Source organism: Tamandua tetradactyla, chromosome 7 (genome assembly GCF_023851605.1).
Source record: "Tamandua tetradactyla isolate mTamTet1 chromosome 7, mTamTet1.pri, whole genome shotgun sequence".
NCBI lineage: Eukaryota > Metazoa > Chordata > Mammalia > Pilosa > Myrmecophagidae > Tamandua > Tamandua tetradactyla.
The window spans coordinates 3516719-3537117 of NC_135333.1; positions in this window are offsets into that span (position 1 = coordinate 3516719).

Genomic DNA, 20399 nt, shown 5'->3' on the forward strand with positions numbered 1-20399 from the left:
CCACGTGGGCAGCTACGTGACTTGCTTTCAAAATGGAGGAGGGGTCCGGGGACAGACCCTGTCCTTGCAGTGCCACTCCTGACCTGCAGTAATAAACATCCTCAATACACATATTTTGAAAATTGAGATTATGATATTAGATCTTTTGGAAAGCAGCATTCAGTTCGATAAAAGTGGTATATACAGATCTTTATTGTGAATATTTCTTTGAAGAGAAACTCATCTTCTTGTAAGTAGAGGGGCACGCATGAATTGTTTTTCATGCCCATGACAAGAGGATAAATTAGAAGGTGATGAAGGATAACAAATTAAACACCTTTCTTCAGAGAAACCTATATAGATTGTGCACAAATCTTACGGTTCTCTGTTCTAAAACAAGTTCACATCTTTTAAATTCTGTTTGTAATTTTAAAAAAAAATTTCTTGAAAGAATGTGTTTTCGTTTCCTAGCCTACGGAAAGTGGTATACCATGAAACGGCTCAGCTTGAACAATGAAATGTATTCACTTATGGTTAGAGTCTGGGAAAATATCCATATCAAGGCATCACCAAGGCGATGCTTTCTTCCCAAAGACTGCTGCTGGTGACCCAGGGTTTCTCTGCCACATGGCAAGGCACATGGTGGGGGCTGCTGGTCTCTCCCTTCTCTTGTGTTTTCATTGATTTCAGCTTCTTGCTTCCAGGGCTTTCTCTCCTTTTGTCTGAATTTCATTCTCTTATAAAGGACTCCAATAAAAGGATTAAGATCCCCCTGGGCCATGCCTCAACTGAAGTAACCACATCAAAAGATCCTCCTCACCGTGGGTCCACACCCACAGGAATGGGTTAACTTTAAGAGCTTACTTTTCTGGGGTGCACAGTTTCAAACCACCACAGAATGTCAGTGAATAAATTGTTTTATCCATTTTATAGATAATTGGGTTCCAAATGAGGCATAAAAAATTATTCTGTCCTCGAAAGCATTGGGGTCCTGGGCCACAGAGCCAGAGCTAGGTGAATTGGTATGAATTAGGGCAAATCAGTGCCACTCAGGTCAATTGAATGCTTTGGCGGTATTTGGTGCCTAGATTCAAGGAGAGGAAGTACTCAGTATGGAATCTCTGCTGCAATGAATTAATTCCCTCTAATTACATTTTTTTTTTTTTTTTTTTTTTTTTTTTTTTTAAAGGAAAGACAGAGAGAAGGAAGGAAGGATAGAAGGAAGGAAGGAAGGAAGAAAGGGAAACATTTTCTTGTTTTTATTGTATTCTGTTTCTCCGTTTTTGTTACATGGGCTGGGGCCGGGAATCGAACCGAGGTCCTCCGGCATAGCAGGCAAGCACTTTGCCCGCTGAGCCACCGCGGCCCGCCCTAATTACATTTTTTTAATTGAGAAATCTTCACATTCTATACGCAGTATAAAATCACTAGCTCACAATATCATCACATAGTCATGTATTCATCACCATGATCATTTCTTAGAACCTTTGCATCACTTCAGAAAAACAAATAAGAAGAAAAAACTCATACGTACCACACCCCTTCCCCCTCCCTCTCATTGACCACTCGTGTTTCCATCTACCCAATTTATTTTACCCTTTGTCCCCCTATTATTTATTAATTTTCCCCCTATTATTTATTAATTTTTATCCATATTTTTTATTCATTTGTCCATACCCGGGATGTAAGAAGCATCAGATACAACGTTTTCACAATCACATTGTAAATGTTATCCCTCTAATCACATTTTGACCAAGTGTATCTAAATGAATTTTATCACCTGAACATCCACATCACTAATGTCTGTGAATACTATATTCTTAAAATTGTCATGGCTACTCAGTGACTGAGAGTGACTCACAGGCTCTTCGAATTTTGTACTACCATGGAAGCCATTATGTGGATTTTATTTTGTTTAATATTCATAGCATCCTCCCCCTTCATTGTTCATCTGGGTCTTTGGCAGCTTACCACAGAGAATGCACCAAAGGGAAACTGACTTGTGCATCAGAATGGCACGTGTTTGTGTGCATGAGAGTATGTGCGTGTTGGGACTGTTTTCCAAAGCTGGTTAGATTATCTACTTTGAATTAGTCACACCATCTCCCACCCATTAACTGAATAATTAAAAGCTTAGTGGATTAAGAATTAAAGTCTAGAGCATTATTTCTGTTATCCAGACTTATTTTCATTGAGTCAATAGGAAAGTCGTATTTTTTCTTAGCGCTGTACTGAAAGGGGCTTAGAAAGTCTGCACTTACTAAACCTAGAAGGCCTTCCCTCAGCACTCACAGGGCTTACCCTACTAACCTCCTTCCAGAGGCCCTTCCTGGCCGTCAACTTTAAATTACACCTTTCCTCAGTCATCCCTATCACATTATCCATTCTATTATCTCCCTGGTATTTACGATTTATCAGAAAGTATGTGGTATATTTATTTGTTTGTTTTTTATTTTCTCTATTCTAAACATTCAAACGTTCTAGTTTATAAAGTCCCTAACCTGAAGACAAAGACCTCACGTATGTTTTTTTAAATATAACATATCGTACAATTCTCCCACATAAAGTGAATGGAAAAAATTTTTTAAAAACTAAAATTTTTTTTAATAAAGTTAATCAGTTTTAATATCTTTAGAAAGTGTGCGACTATCACCACAATCAATTACAGAAAATTTTCATCACCCCAAAAGAAACCCATACCCATTAGCAATGACCCTCCTTTCCCCCCTAACATCCCAGCCTTAGGCAATGACTCTTTGACTTTCTATCCCTATAGATTTTCCTATTCTGGCCATTTGAGTCATACAGTATAGCTTCTTTCACTTAGCCTAATGATTTCAAATTTCATCCATGTTGTAGCATGTATTAGTACGGCATTCTATCTATTAATGAATAATATTCTATTGCATGAATATACCACATTTTGTTTATCCATTCATCACTGGATAGACATTTGGGTGGTCTGCTATAACCATTGTGTGCAAATATGGGGGTAGATACATTTTTTCATTTCTCTCAGGACATACTTAGGAGTGAAATTGCTGAGTCATACACTAATCTATGTTTAACTTTCTGATGAACTGCCAGGTTATTTTCCAACGTGGCTATACCATTTTAAATTCCCATATCCTCACCAACACTTGTTATTATCTGACTTTTTATTCTGGCTATTTTAGTAAATGCAAAGTGGAATATCATTTGTGGTTTTGGTTTGTATTTCCCAGATGACTAATGGCTTTTGGCATCTTTTCATGTGCTTGTGTTTATTGGCCATTTGTATGTCTTCTTGGAGAAATGTCTCTTCAGATGCTTCACACATTTTAAAAATTAGGTTGTTTTTCTTTTTATTATTGAGTTGTAAGAGTTTTTTATATGTTTCACATACAAGTCCCTATCTGATACATGAATTACAAATATTTTCTCCCATTCTGTGGATTATCTTGTTACTTTCTTGATATCATTTGAAGCACAAAAGAGTTTAATTTTGATGAAGTACAATTTGTTTTTTTTTCTTTTGCCTAAACCAAGGTCACAGAGATTTACACCTATACTTTCTTCTCAGAGTTTTATAATTTTAGCTCTTATATTTAGGCCTGTGGAACTTCTGAGTTCGTTTTTCTGTATGGTATGAGAATAGTCGTATTATCTTTTTTAATCACTGAACTCTCAGTGCCTAAAGTAGTGCCTGGAACATAATAGATACTTATAAATGTTTCTTAAATTTAACAATGAGAGAAATACTCAAATAAAGGGGACCTTAGTAGAGAGGGGCTAAAGGAGTACTAAATACTAATCTATTTTCTGATGCTTACAAATAAAGTAAGGGATAAGTAACTAATTTGTCTTAAAATGACATGAAATTCAATTCAATTCAATTCAATTCAATTCAATTCAATTCAATTCAATATTCAATTCAATTCAATTCAATTCAATATTCTATTCAATTCAATTCAATTCAATTCAATTCAATTCAATTCAATTCAATTCAATTCAATTCAATTCAATTCAATTCAATTCAATTCAATTCAATTCAATTCAATTCAATTCAATTCAATTCAATTCAATTCAATTCAATTCAATTCAATTCAATTCAATTCAATTCAATTCAATTCAATTCAATTCAATTCAATTCAATTCAATTCAATTCAATTCAATTCAATTCAATTCAATTCCTCTAGGAATCTGAGGACTTATAGTTGGAAGAAGTTTCACAACCATGGTTGTAGGCCATGGAGGCCTACAAGCTCTTAAATTTAAGAGTTTTCAAATTAAAACAGTGAAAGCAGTATACAATATTTGGTTATATTAGCTATCCAGAATTCAAGCATTGCATTTGGTTATGTCTCTTTAGTCTATTTTAATCTAGAACATTCTTGAGCATTCACCCCTAATTTTCATGACAATGGTTTTTATCATCTTTATTGAGATATAATTTATGCATAACAATTCGATTTATAAGTGCATACTCCTATGAATTTTGACAAATATATACATCCATTCAACCATGAGAAGAGTCAAAATTTAGAATATTTTCATCACCCTGAAAAGTTGTCTTGTGTTCATTCCCAGTTAGCTCTATCTCGGGTCCCAGTAGTTACTGATCTGCTCACTGACTTTTCTAGAAGAATCAATAAATTAAATCATACAGTATGTACACTCCTCTGCCTGGCTTTTCTTCCTCGTGTTTTATTATTGTTGTAAACACCAGTAATTCATTCCTTTCATTGCTGAGTTTTATTCCATTCTATGGATATATCACAACTTCTACAATGCATGTGTTCATTCACCTATTGATGGACATTTGGGTTGTTTCCAATTAGAGCCTATGATCAGTGAGGTTGTTGTGAGCATTTCTATATAGGTCTTTATGTGAGCACCGGTTTTTACTTTGCTGAGATAAATCCCTAAGAGTGGAATTTCTGGACCATATGGTAAATGTAACTTTAAAAGAACTTGCCAGGCAGCGATGTATGAGAAGTTGAATTACTATACATCCTTACCAACAACTGATATTGTCAGGTTTTCAACTTTAACCATTCTAACAGCTCTGCATCAATCTTCCTTGTGATTTTATTTGCATTTCCATCATGACTAATGATGTTGAGCATCTTTTCAGTACTTGCTGACTATTTATATATCTTTTCTGGGAACTGTCTTAAAATTTTTTGCCCTTTGTTAACTGAGTTGTCTTTTTTTAATTGTGAAAAATTACATATATACAAAAAAAGCAATAAATTTCAAAGCACACCACAACATTAAGTTATAGAACAGATTTCAGAGTTTGGTATGGGTTACAGTTTCATGTATGGGTTACAGTTCCTTCTGGCTTCTCCAAGGCACTGGAGGAACATTTTATAGTTTTAATGTACAGAACTTTCATATACATTGTCAAATTTATCCTTAAAGTGGTTAATAATTTTTGATATAATTATAAATGGCATTAATTTTTTTATTTCAATTTTGAAATGTTCGTTGTTACTGTATTGAAATACAACTTTTTTTTTTTTTTTTTTTAATTTTTTTTTTTTTTTTTTTTTTTTTTTTTAAGGAAAGACAGAGAGAAGGAAGGAAGGATAGAAGGAAGGAAGGAAGGAAGAAAGGGAAACATCTTTAAACATTTTCTTGTTTTATTGTAATTTGTTTCTTTGTTTTTGTTACATGGGCTGGGGCCGGGAATCGAACCGAGGTCCTCCGGCATAGCAGGCAAGCACTTTGCCCGCTGAGCCACCGCGGCCCGCCCTACAACTGACTTTTGTATGTTAATCTTGTGTTGTGAAAATTCACTGAACTCACCGATTTATCCAAGTGGCCTTTTTGTAGATTCCTTAGGATTTTTTATGTGCATAAAGATGTCATCTGTGAACAAAGAAAGTTTTATGTTTTATTTTACTCCCTGGCCTTATTGAACTGGTTGGTAATTCCAGTAGCGTGTTGAACAGAACTAATAAGAGCAGACATCCCTTCATTGTTCTCAATGACAAATATCAATTAGTTTTTCACCATTGTCTGATGGCAGCTGTAGGCTTTCACTGCTGTTTTTACATGTTAGGAATGGTTACTTCTATTCCTAGATTGGTTTAACATATGTCAAATGCCTTTTCTGCATTTCTTGAGAGAACGATATGGTTTTTCTCCATTACCCTGTTTACAAGATGAATTACTTTGGTTTTTTAAATGTGAAATAAATCTCATATTTCTGAGATAAACTCTACTTCCTTGTATTACCAGTTGTTTGTTTGTTTTTTAGGAGGTAAACATTCATGTATATAGCAGCTTTATTTGTGATAGCCACAAACTAGAAACCGCCAAAATGTGAGTTAATAGATTGTTTCAGAGGTCACCAAACCCACCCTCAGGCTGAATGATTCCCTAGAAGCACTCACAGGACTCAGGAATTTTTATGCTCATGGTTATGGTTTATTACTACAAGAATACAAATCAAACTAGCAAAAGGAAAAGGCTGATGAGGTAAATTCTAAAGGATCCCACAAATTTTGATATTTTGTGTTTTCACTTTGATTCAGTTTAAATACATGCGTAGGCTGATTATTTCCTCCTCAGCTTTTTTATGGAATTGTTAATCTTAGCATGGATAGAACCACAAATGAAAAAAATTAGGGGGGGAAGGTGAGAGTTGCTTTGTGTGTGTGTGTGTGCATGTGTGTGTGTGTGTGTTTGTGAGAGATACAGAGAAAGAGACAGAGAGAGAATAAGCATCTGCAGGGTGTACCACTGCAACTTCAGAAAGGGTCAACTACCCAATAGACTTGTGCCGCCTCTCTGCATATACCATCCACCTTTCTCCACCTTGCTCCTTTCCTGGGAGACTGACACATTTGCCTTTCATCAGTAAGACCCTGGTCCACTGGTTTCTTTTTGAGTTGGGCCATGGGAGGCAGAGAATGAGATAAAAGCAAGGTCAGGGTGGGTATTCTTGGTCCCTTTCTGCTTGGATGCCCAGATGGAGTGTTTTTCCTCTACAGAAAACCCAGCTCCTGTGACGAGGTCCTTTTTTCACATCTCAGCTATTATCTCTGACCTCCTCTAACAGCTCCCTCCCTCTCTCCTTCAGATATTGGGGTGATATTAACTTCCTGCTTTTGCTGGCCCTGAGATTCTATAAATCTCTGTCCAGTTTTCCTTAATCCTGCCCATGCTTTTTTTTTTTTTTTGCAGATTAAATAACACTCTTTTTTCTATTAATTAAAAAAAGAATTAACAAAACAATTAGAAATCATTCCATTCTACATGTACAATCAGTAATTCTTAATAACATCACATAGTTGCAAATTCATCATTTCTTAGTACATTTGCATCGATTTAGAAAAAGAAATAAAAAGACAACAGAATAAGAATTAAAACATTAATAGAAAGAAAAAAAAACAAAAAACAAAAAACCTATACCTCACATGCAGCTTCATTCAGTGTTTTAACATAATTGCATTACAATTGGGTAGTATTGTGCTGTCCATTTCTGAGTTTTTATATCCAGTCCCGTTGTACAGTCTGTATCCCTTCAGCTCCAATTACCCCTTCTCTTTTTTTTTTTTATTAATGGAAAAAAAGAAATTAACCCAACATTTAGAAATCATACCATTCTACATATGCAATCAGTAATTCTTAACATCATCACATAGATGCATGATCATCATTTCTTAGTACATTTGCATCGGTTCAGAAAAACTAGCAACATAACCGAAAAAGATATAGAATGTTAATATAGAGACAAAAATAAAAGTAATAATAGTAAAGTCAAAACAAAACAAAACAAAACAAAACAAAACAAAAACCTATAGCTCAGATGCAGCTTCATTCAGTGTTTTAACATGATTACTTTACAATTAGGTATTATTGTGTTGTCCATTTTTGAGTTTTTGTATCTAGTCCTGTTGCACAGTCTGTATCCCTTCAACTCCAATTGCCCATTATCTTACCCTGTTTCTACCTCCTGCTGGACTCTGTTACCAATGACATATTCCAAATTTATTCTTGAATGTCTGTTCACATCAGTGGGACCATACAGTATTTGTCCTTTAGTTTTTGGCTAGACTCACTCAGCATAATGTTCTCTAGGTCCATCCATGTTATTACATGCTTCATAAGTTTATCCTGTCTTAAAGCTGCATAGTATTCCATCGTATGTATATACCACAGTTTGTTTAGCCACTCTTCTGTTGATGGAGATTTCGGCTGTTTCCATCTCTTTGCGATTGTAAATAACGCTGCTATAAACATTGGTGTGCAAATGTCCGTTTGTGTCTTTGCCCTTAAGTCCTTTGAGTAGATTCCCAGCAATGGTATTGCTGGGTCGTATGGCAATTCTATATTCAGCTTTTTGAGGAACCGCCAAACTGCCTTCCACAGTGGTTGCACCATTTGACATTCCCACCAACAGTGGATAAGTGTGCCTCTTTTTCTGCATCCTCTCCAGCACTTGTCATTTTCTGTTTTGTTGATAATGGCCATTCTGGTGGGTGTGAGATGATATCTCATTGTGGTTTTGATTTGCATTTCTCTAATGGCCAGGGACATTGAGCATCTCTTCATGTGCCTTTTGGCCATTTGTATTTCCTCTTCTGATAGGTGTCTGTTCAAGTCTTTTTCCCATTTTGTAATTGGATTGGCTGTCTTTTTGTTGTTGAGATGAACAATCTCTTTATAAATTCTGGATACTAGACCTTTATCTGGTATGTCGTTTCCAAATATTGTCTCCCATTGTGTAGGCTGTCTTTCTACTTTCTTGATGAAGTTCTTTGATGCACAAAAGTGTTTAATTTTGAGGAGCTCCCATTTATTTATTTCCTTCTTCAGTGTTCTTGCTTTAGGTTTAAGGCCCATAAAACCGCCTCCAGTTGTAAGATCCATAAGATATCTCCCAACATTTTCCTCTAACTGTTTTATGGTCTTAGACCTAATGTTTAGATCTTTGATCCATTTTGAGTTAACTTTTGTATAGGGTGTGAGAGATGGGTCTTCTTTCATTCTTTTGCATATGGATATCCAGTTCTCTAGGCACCATTTATTGAAGAGACTGTTCTGTCCCAGGTGAGTTGGCTTGACTGCCTTATCAAAGATCAAATGTCCATAGATGAGAGGGTCTATATCTGAGCACTCTATTCGATTCCATTGGTCGATATATCTATCTTTATGCCAATACCATGCTGTTTTGACCACTGTGGCTTCATAATATGCCTTAAAGTCCGGCAGTGCAAGGCCTCCAGCTTCGTTTTTTTTCCTCAAGATGTTTTTAGCAATTTGGGGCACCCTGCCCTTCCAGATAAATTTGCTTATTGGTTTTTCTATTTCTGAAAAATAAGTTGTAGGGATTTTGATTGGTATTGCATTGAATCTGTAGATCAATTTAGGTAGGACTGACATCTTAACTATATTTAGTCTTCCAATCCATGAACACGGTATGCCCTTCCATCTATTTAGGTCTTCTGTGATTTCTTTTAACAGTTTTTTGTAGTTTTCTTTATATAGGTTTTTTGTCTCTTTAGTTAAATTTATTCCTAGGTATTTTATTCTTTTAGTTGCAATTGTAAATGGGATTCGTTTCTTGATTTCCCCCTCAGCTTGTTCATTACTAGTGTATAGAAATGCTACATATTTTTGAATGTTGATCTTGTAACCTGCTACTTTGCTGTACTCATTTATTAGCTCTAGTAGTTTTGTTGTGGATTTTTCCGGGTTTTCGACGTATAGTATCATATCGTCTGCAAACAGTGATAGTTTTACTTCTTCCTTTCCAATTTTGATGCCTTGTATTTCTTTTTCTTGTCTAATTGCTCTGGCTAGAACCTCCAACACAATGTTGAATAATAGTGGTGATAGTGGACATCCTTGTCTTGTTCCTGATCTTAGGGGGAAAGTTTTCAATTTTTCCCCATTGAGGATGATATTAGCTGTGGGTTTTTCATATATTCCCTCTATCATTTTAAGGAGGTTCCCTTGTATTCCTATCTTTTGAAGTGTTTTCAACAGGAAAGGATGTTGAATCTTGTCAAATGCCTTCTCTGCATCAATTGAGATGATCATGTGATTTTTCTGCTTTGATTTGTTGATATGGTGTATTACATTAATTGATTTTCTTATGTTGAACCATCCTTGCATACCTGGGATGAATCCTACTTGGTCATGATGTATAATTCTTTTAATGTGTTGTTGGATACGAGTTGCTAGAATTTTATTGAGGATTTTTGCATCTATATTCATTAGAGAGATTGGTCTGTAGTTTTCTTTTTTTGTAATATCTTTGCCTGGTTTTGGTATGAGGGTGATGTTGGCTTCATAGAATGAATTAGGTAGTTTTCCCTCCACTTCGATTTTTTTGAAGAGTTTGAGGAGAATTGGTACAAATTCTTTCTGGAACGTTTGGTAGAATTCACATGTGAAGCCATCTGGTCCTGGACTTTTCTTTTTAGGAAGCTTTTGAATGACTAATTCAATTTCTTTACTTGTGATTGGTTTGTTGAGGTCATCTATGTCTTCTTGAGTCAAAGTTGGTTGTTCATGTCTTTCCAGGAACCCGTCCATTTCCTCTAAATTGTTGTATTTATTAGCGTAAAGTTGTTCATAGTATCCTGTTATTACCTCCTTTATTTCTGTGAGGTCAGTAGTTATGTCTCCTCTTCCATTTCTGATCTTATTTATTTGCATCCTCTCTCTTCTTCTTTTTGTCAATCTTGCTAAGGGCCCATCAATCTTATTGATTTTCTCATAGAACCAACTTCTGGTCTTATTGATTTTCTCTATTGTTTTCATGTTTTCAATTTCATTTATTTCTGCTCTGATCTTTGTTATTTCTTTCCTTTTGCTTGCTTTGGGATTAGTTTGCTGTTCTTTCTCCAGTTCTTCCAAGTGAACAGTTAATTCCTGCATTTTTGCCTTTTCTTCTTTTCTGATATAGGCATTTAGGGCAATAAATTTCCCTCTTAGCACTGCCTTTGCTGCATCCCATAAGTTTTGATATGTTGTGTTTTCATTTTCATTCGCCTCGAGGTATTTGCTAATTTCTCTAGCAATTTCTTCTTCGACCCACTCGTTGTTTAGGAGTATGTTGTTGAGCCTCCACGTATTTGTGAATTTTCTGGCACTCCGCCTGTTATTGATTTCCAACTTCATTCCTTTATGATCCGAGAAAGTGTTGTGTATGATTTCAATCTTTTTAAATTTGTTAAGACTTGCTTTGTGACCCAGCATATGGTCTATCTTTGAGAATGATCCATGAGCACTTGAGAAAAAGGTGTATCCTGCTGTTGTGGGATTTAATGTCCTATAAATGTCTGTTAAGTCTAGCTCCTTTATAGTAATATTCAGATTCTCTATTTCTTTATTGATCCTCTGTCTAGATGTTCTGTCCATTGATGAGAGTGGTGAATTGAAGTCTCCAACTATTATGGTTTTTGTGTCTATTTCCTTTTTCAGTGTTTGCAGTGTATTCCTCACGTATTTTGGGGCATTCTGGTTTGGTGCGTAAATATTTATGATTGTTATGTCTTCTTGTTTAATTGTTCCTTTTATTAGTATATAGTGTCCTTCCTTGTCTCTTTTAACTGTTTTCCATTTGAAGTCTAACTTGTTGGATATTAGTATAGCCACTCCTGCTATTTTCTGGTTGTTATTTGCATGAAATATCTTTTCCCAACCTTTCACTTTCAACCTATGTTTATCTTTGGGTCTAAGATGTGTTTCCTGTAGACAGCATATAGAAGGATCCTGTTTTTTAATCCATTCTGCCATTCTATGTCTTTTGATTGGGGAATTCAGTCCATTAACATTTAGTGTTATTATTGTTTGGATAATATTTTCCTCTACCATTTTGCCTTTTGTATTATATATATCATATCTGACTTTCCTTCTTTCTACACTCTTCTCCATACCTCTGTCTTCTGTCTTTTCGGTTCTGACTCTAGTGCTCCCTTTAGTATTTCTTGCAGAGCTGGTCTCTTGGTCACAAATTCTCTCAGTGACTTTTTGTCTGAGAATGTTTTAATTTCTCCCTCATTTTTGAAGGATAATTTTGCTGGATATAGGAGTCTTGGTTGGCAGTTTTTCTCTTTTAGTAATTTAAATATATCATCCCACTGTCTTCTAGCCTCCATGGTTTCTGCTGAGAAATCTACACATAGTCTTATTGGGTTTCCCTTGTATGTGATGGATTGTTTTTCTCTTGCTGCTTTCAAGATCCTCTCTTTCTCTTTGACCTCTGACATTCTAACTAGTAAGTGTCTTGGAGAACGCCTATTTGGGTCTAATCTCTTTGGGGTGCGCTGCACTTCTTGGATCTGTAAATTTAGGTCTTTCATAAGAGTTGGGAAATTTTCAGTGAAAAATTCTTCCATTAGTTTTTCTCCTCCTTTTCCCTTCTCTTCTACTTCTGGGACACCCACAACACGTATACTTGTGCGGTTCATATTGTCCTTGAGTTCTCTGATACGCTGTTCAAATTTTTCCATTCTTTTCCCGATAGTTTCTGTTTGCTTTTGGAATTCAGATGTTCCATCCTCCAAATCACTAATTCTATCTTCTGTCTCTTTGAATCTATCATTGTAGGAATCCATTGTTTTTTCTATCTTTTCTACTTTGTCCTTCACTTCCATAAGTTCTGTGATTTGTTTTTTCAGTTTTTCTATTTCTTCTTTATGTTCAGCCCATGTATTCTTCATGTCCTCCTTCAATTTATCGATTTCGTTTTTGAAGAGTTTTTCCATTTCTGTTTGTATATTCAGCATTAGTTGTCTCAGCTCCTGTATCTCATTTGAACTATTGGTTTGTTCCTTTGACTGGGCCATATTTTCAATTATTTGAGCATGATCCGTTATCTTCTGTTGGTGTCTGCACATTTAGACAGATTTCCCTGAGTATTGGATCCAAAAGTTTGGAAGATTTTTCTGTGAAATCTCTGGGTTCTGTTTTTCTTATCCTGCCCAGTAGGTGGCGCTCGTGGCACACGTTTGTCTGCGGGTCCCACCAGTAAAAGGTGCTGTGGGACCTTTAACTTTGGAAAACTCTTGTCGTCCGGGAGCTTCGCTAGCCGAAGCGGCTTGGAAGGGTTCGAGCCGGCCCAGGGTCTGAATGCGGGGAGGGTTGCTGGCCGCTGCAGCCCGGGAAAGCACCCGTCCAAATTTCCTAGTCGCCCAGGCGACAAGCGTGGCGGGAGGGCGCCAGCGGCAGCGGCCCGCCCAGGAGAGTGCACGTTGCCGGGGAGTCACGGGTTTGGAAGGGGCCTCCCCCACCCGTCACCGTTCTCCGCGGCCTGGGGGGTTCCGATCCAATTCTCTCAATTGGTCCGGGGGGCCGCGCGTGGTGTGGGCGCCTGCCGCCACGGTTTCAGGGGACCGCCTCTCCAATTCTCCCAGCTGGCCCGGGAAGGGGGAAGGGAGTGACTCCGGCCGCTTGCCGTCCCGCCCGGTGAAGCCCGCACGCCTCGGCGATCTCACCGGAACGGGTTCTCTCAGCCAGCCAGCCGTTCCAGGATGGGGTACGCTGTCTTTTTTTTATCTCTGTTGTGGCTTTGGGCGCTTTCTGTATCGTTTCTACTCCCCTAGTAGCTGTCCTGGAGAAGAAACTAAGATCCGCGCGTCTTACTAAGCCGCCATCTTCTCCGGAAGTCCCTGCCCATGCTTTTGAATCAGCCCCTTTATTATAATTCCCCCATTTGGATGTACTGTCTCTTTCAGACTTACACCTTGACTGACTCAAGAGAAAAGACTACTCTTCCTTTCTGGTGGCTAGAGACCACTTGTTTCTGGCCTGGAGGAAGATGATGAGAAAGGGGGAAGGGTCTTTTTTCCTTCTTCTTTCAGGTGCACAGACCGGCAGATTATATTAATGTGTTATATTTCTCCTATTATTATCTTTTTTTAGAAAACCAACATGGGCTCAGAATGAACTCAAATTAAAGTCAGTGTGCTGAGACTGATGACGGAATGATGAGAGAACCACAGAGTCCGCCAGCCAGAGACCTTGGAGATGAAGAAGTACGTCTTCATGCAACAAGAAGCCTGGGGAGAAAGCGAGCAGACCTCGCCATGTTTGCCAAGTGCCTTTCCAGGTGAGACAGAAACCTGGATCTTCACCAGCCTTCCTGAACCAAGGTATCTTTCCTTGCATGCCTTAGGTTGGACATTTCTATAGACTTGCTCTAATTTGGAAATTTTCATGGCCTTAGAACTGTAGCCTTTCAACTTAATAAATTTCCCTTCTTAAAAGCTGTTCTGTTTCTGCTATATTGCATTCCAGCAGCTAGCAAATTAGAACAGTCAGGTTACCAAGATTTTTTTCAATCCGCAATTTCTCTACTAATTTTTTGAAAATCAGGTTACCTACATTTGTATTAAAATGTTAGTGTTTTCCCTGTGAATAGGTTTTACCAACTGGACCCCAATTCATTTACACCTGGATTCCTGTAATGACAGAGATCTCCTTTGTTGGCTCATCCATTATTTATTTACATGTCGGAATAATAAAGCTTCATAAGGAAACTAACAACTGGTGGTTATTCAAAGAATAAATGCCACAACTAATCGACTTTTTGGCATTATCTTTTTTTCCGACAATATGAGGACACTTGCTCTTACTATCAGGATCTATTTTATTGTATGGAATATGGTGGTTAGTTTTAAACTGAAATATGTTTCACAGTACTTGCCCTAATTAAAAGCATCATAAAACACTGTTGAATTCCCTGCTCCAAAATATTTGGCTCATTAAGAGTTTTCTCACACCAGCTAATGATTTAATAAGCTAAAGTCCTTAAATTAAATGCTTTATCAGCATTATATGTTGCCAAAGATATAAAATTCCCATCTTTACAACTCACAAAATTTTATATAGTAACACCAGGAGAGCAATTGCCCACAAACATTAAATAATAAATTTCTAAGGAAAAAAAATTCCATTAAGAAATAAGGTAGCCACAGGAGGTGACAGTGCCACCAATCACTCAATTCTCTTAATGTGCTCCTGTCAACTGCCTAAATGCCTGTCCACAATTAGTAAATTGTAAAATGGTACCAATTATACCGTTTCTATTTGCAGCTCCACTACTTACTCAGAATCCTCTTCTCTTTACAGTGTTCTAGCACAAATTAAGCAGTCAAATGCTCCTCAACCCCAAACAAAAGTTCAAGGTGAGGTTGGGGTGTTTCGGGAGCAGCAGTGAATTCAATAATAGTCCATCTCCTTTCCAAATAATAGTGTGAAAAGAAATTGCAATGCGTACAAATGGTGGTAAAGCTAAACAATTTTAACCTTTGGTACCGTGAGGGCACTGCCAATCACAATAGACAATGGCCACAAAGAAGTCACTCCTACCTAGATTAGTGCAGGCTGGATGAATGTCAGCCCTGCATATGGCTTGTGTGTGTTGTGTGTGTGTGTGTGTGTGAGAGAGAGAGAGAGAGAGACAGACAGAGAGAACAAGAGAGAGCATATACATGCATTGTATTGCTTATGTAATGTGCAAAAGAGAAACATAAAATGGATAGACCAAGAACAGGAGCATAAAGGAAAGAGATATCAAAAGCAGAGAGACACTGTTCACCTGAGCTTTGGAGCTGCACAGGCTACAGGGTTTCCCACTACCAAATTATAGTGACTTACGTAACTAATGCTTTCAGCTTTTAAAAATTCTTCCACCCTTCCTCAGAATTAAATACAGCAAATTTTTCATGGCTTAAAGAGAGAACTAGAAAGATCAGATTAGAATGCTGTCTTCTAACTCTAGAGTCTGATGCCTTCTTCCTCTATAAGCAGCTTAGAGGTAAATGTGTTTCTCTGATTCTGGGTTTAAGACTCCTTTGCACTGACATCGTGTGAATTAAACTTCCTAGACAGGGAATCTAAAGAAGTCCTGCCCCAGTAAATTTGCCTGTACCTTTCTCCACTTTGCTGCTTCTGCCAGCCCTTGTAAGCTCTGTCCTTGGATCGTTCCTCACAGTCTCACCGTCCTTCTCTCTCTAGATGTTGGCTCTGGTCCTGGCCTTGGCCACAGCTCAGCTTTTGTCAATCCTCTCAAGGACGCAGTCTTAGTCAGCACCTCTTTCTAGTTTTATTATGCTTGTGTCAATGGATTCTGGCTGCTCATTGAGTCTTGACTTTCTATATGACTCAAGATTGTTGTTGTTTTTGCACTTGGATAAGTGAACTCTTGTATAACTCATGCTTCCCAGATCTTTTCAGTCTGAGGGTAAAAAGCAGAGTATATAAGCACTGGAAATCTCATGTGCTCTTCAAAGACCTTTTCTTATTCACCTCTATTTTTGTGAGGCCCTAGAGGGTTTCTCCCTCATGCTACCACATAGTGTTTTCCTGTTCTTTTCTGAACCATGCCCACACTACTTACCACCTGTGCCAGTTTGAAAGGATTTATGTACCCTAGAAAAGCCATGTCTTAATATTGATTAATCTTGTGGGAGCAACGGTTTCTTCTAATCCCTATTCAGTACAATAGGTTGAAAACTTGATTAGCTTATCTCTATAGAGATGTGGCTCAATCAACTATGGGTATTAATATGATTAGATGGAGCTGTGTCTCCACCCAGTCTATGTGGGTCTTGATTAGCTTACTGTAGTCATACAAAAGAAGAAGTATTTTGGAGAAAGCTTCAGAATACCACAGAACCATGAAGCAGAGAGTCCACCCAGCCAGTGACTTTTGGAGATGAAGAAGGAAAATGCCTCCCAGGGAGCCGGAGAGGAAGCTAGCAGATGATGTCATGTTTGCCGTGTGTCTTTCCAAATGAGAGAAAAACCCTGACCATGTTCGCCATGTGCCCTTCCACTTGAGAGAGAAACCCTGAACCTCATTGGCCTTCTTGAATCAAGGTATCTTTCCCTGGATGCTTTAGAGTGGACATTTCTATAGATTTGCTTTAATTGGGACATTTTCAAGGCCTAAGAACTGTTAATTTGTAACTTATTAAATTCCCCCTTTTAAAAGCCATTCCATTTCTGGTGTATTGCATTCCAGTAGCTAGCAAACTAGAATACCACCTTTTAGTAATATGTCCACAGCTTGATACATCAATGATTATAAACTTTGGAACAATGGCCAATGTCAAGGGCACTGCCACACCTGCCAAAGGCACTGTACTCCTACTTCTTCCAAATTCTTCAGGTACTGAGCTTTGTCACTGTAGTCCTTCTGGATGTATTCTTTTAAATGTAGAGCTTGCCTACATGCTAAGCAGGCCCCAAAGGGCCAAATGCTTTTGATGTAATAGGGAAAACCCCTTTCCTCTACTTCTATGCCATCTGTTAAATAATTCTCCTGACTTTAGACATGTGAATGTATTGGATCCTATATAACCATAAACTCTAGAATTGATTTTAGAGCCTTTAGAGACTCAATAAATTGGTCTCTCTCTCTCTCTTTCTTTGGTGACTATTTATCTTGGCCTGTTTCAAAGCCCTGCATTTCTCTGATTTGGTTTCCTTCCTTCTCGCTAGGAAGAGACTTCCGTCACGGACAAGGGTGAGGGAATTGATGAGAAATAGCCACCAACCAACACAGGTTTGTACTACCCGAGATTCCAAACCTCAAAGGAGAGATACCACTCCTCACTTTCAACAATCAGATGTAAAATCTAACGAAAGGCACCATTTGACCAGGTTTGGGTCAGGTACTCTTTTATGGGCCAATCACTATGGCCAGTGGGGATAAGATGTTGGGACCAAGAGCATGATTAAATCCTCACAAAAGACAGGATAGCTGCAGTTCCACAACGAAGTGTGTAAGGAATACTAATCAGAAATAAAAGCAACAAATGCCCAGTTGGAAAATAAATATCTTAGAGAATTCTTGATGAGAAAATCCTAAGGTTTTATTGCCACATGTGTCTCCCTAGAACTCAGAGATGAAGCTGTAGAGATGGGTCAAAGGAACAGCTTAGTGACACTGCACTCAGACCCTTCCATCCCCTACTATGACCACGGCCCCAACACTGGATATAGCCTATGTGCCAACCCCCTTTTTCTAGATAAGTTCTTGATCAGGAAGCTCTTTAGTCTTCCATGCCATAAACTCACAGTAGGCCATCCAATCAGATCTACAGAAATTCTCAATGTGTCTAAATCCTAAAATGAGCACTTCTTGAGAGTGTGGCAGATGCATAGTGTCTTGCTTTTTCCATAATTATGAAGGAGAATTGTAATATCTGCTTCTGTCAATTTCAATGTTTCCTGCAATGATTAATTACTTGGAGTGTTTGTAAAGTGCCTAAAGGTCCTTTCAAAATGATGATATAAGTAGGAAATATCTAATTAATGTATCATGTTTGTTCTGTAAAAACATAACAAATGTCTCCACTTTTTTGTGCAATGCCATATTTTACTAAAATGCCACTGAAAGAAACTTTCACTGTCTAAATCAAGAAAAATGTAGTAAACCAGCTATAATTCTAGTTTTTTTTACATTCAGCCCATATCAAAAGAAGGGACAAGAAATAGAGGGCATTAGAGCTTCTTGCCACCATTATTCCAAGCCCTAACCTTATCTTGCTAACTTGAAAAATTTTGTCTGGATTTTTCCTTTTTTTTTCTAAACTCCATATCATCAAATTTTAAGCAAAGAAAAATTCTCTCTACATGACCTATGGAAAATACAATCTAGTATACTGTATAGCTCAGTAAGAGAAAATATTAAATGTTGAGGATCTAAGTTTCAACTATTTATTTTTCTTTCTTTTCTCTATGGAGATAAATTAAGTATAGTAGCTGTTGACTCCAAAATTTCTGTTTGTAAAGCTTCAACTTATCCTTGATTTACTGAAGGTGGAGCCAGCTGCCTCCTCAACATCTCTGTTTGACATCTCAATAGATCCATCAAACAAAGTCTTGATTCTTCCTGTATAAATGTGCCCCAAACCAAATTCTCTGTGTCAGTTATTAAACTATTGTCTCTTATCATGAACCCCACCCTTCTATTTCCTATTTTGTGATGCTTGGGTTCAGATGCTTAAACCACATTTCTAGCTCATTGTTAGACTCCACCAATAAGGGGCACTGGAGGGAAATTGCAAGTCTGCAGGAGAGAGAAGGGACATGCTCCTTCCTGCCTGTTGCCTGTTCCTGGTTTGCTTCCTCTTTATGTTATGGCTTCCTATTCCTGACAGTGTCACCCTAGCAATACTTTGTCCCATGACAGCACCAATTCATTCCCTACTACCAGTAATTCCAATTTAAAATTATTCCAACTCTTCCAAAACCAGCCTCACTTTGTCCCCATAGATACAGCTATAACACCAGCCAGCAGGCGCTCCCTTCTCAAGACATCTGGCTCCTAGCTCTGCAGGAGTCTCTTCCTAAGCTCAGAGACAATGCCACCAGCCAACCTCACCCCCTTCTTAATATTGCTTTCAGCTCCACAGTGCCCCTTCTCCAGACTTCTAAGTTTTAATAATTCCAACTTCTTCCCTTTGGTCTCTGAGCCTAAGTGGTAGCTGCTTCCTGCAGTTGCTACCTCAGAGATATTTTAGTGCATTTTTATTGTTTTATTTTGCCTTTTTAGTACTTTAATATTTAGGAGGTTTTATATAATATGCAAAATTGTTGCCATTGAAATAACCATTGCTATGGTTTCTGTCTCCTAACTGGACACTAATGTATACCTTCTCCATCTTGACTATAGGAACTATTATTCACCCATTTGCTCAGGCAAATACTTTGGAGGCAGATTTAATTTCTCTTTTTCCCTTCTACTAGTCAAACATTAGCAAATCCTCTCAAGTCTACCTTCAAAACATATCCTGAATTTGACCATTTCTCATCGCCTCCATTTCTATCAACTTTATCTTGACGTGATCATGTTTGCCTGGATTGTTGTCATACTCTCCTAACTAATTTTCTGAATCTGCCCTCACCCTTTATATTCATATATTAGCCAGACGGATCTTTTGATAACTTAAATAGAATAATGACCCTCTACTTTTCTCAACTCTCCAATGAATTCCCATTACACTTAAAAAAATTTTCCAAACTCTTTGCCCAGGCCCACGGGACCTTAAGTGATTCAGCTCCTGACACTTTCTCTGGCCTCGCCTCCTGCCACACTCCCACTCTCCCTTGCTCACTCTATTGCAGCCACTCTGACCTTTTATGTTGTTCCTAGCACAAGCCAAGTTTCCCCCACCTCAAAACCTGCATATGCTGTTCCTTCTTCCTAGAGCATTCATCTCCTGGATCATTGTATGGGTTATTTCTTCATAAGAGTCAGGATTCTGTGCAATGCCCTCTTCAGCAACACTTTTCCTGGTTGGCTTATCTACATAGAACATGTGTGCAAAGACTTTTTCTGTCTTCTTCATAGCTGCATCCATAGGCCAGTGCCCACAATGCAGAAACAGCAAACATTGGTGGGCCAAACACTGCTCTAAGTACTTTGAATTTATCAACTGAGGTATTTCTCATAACAATCC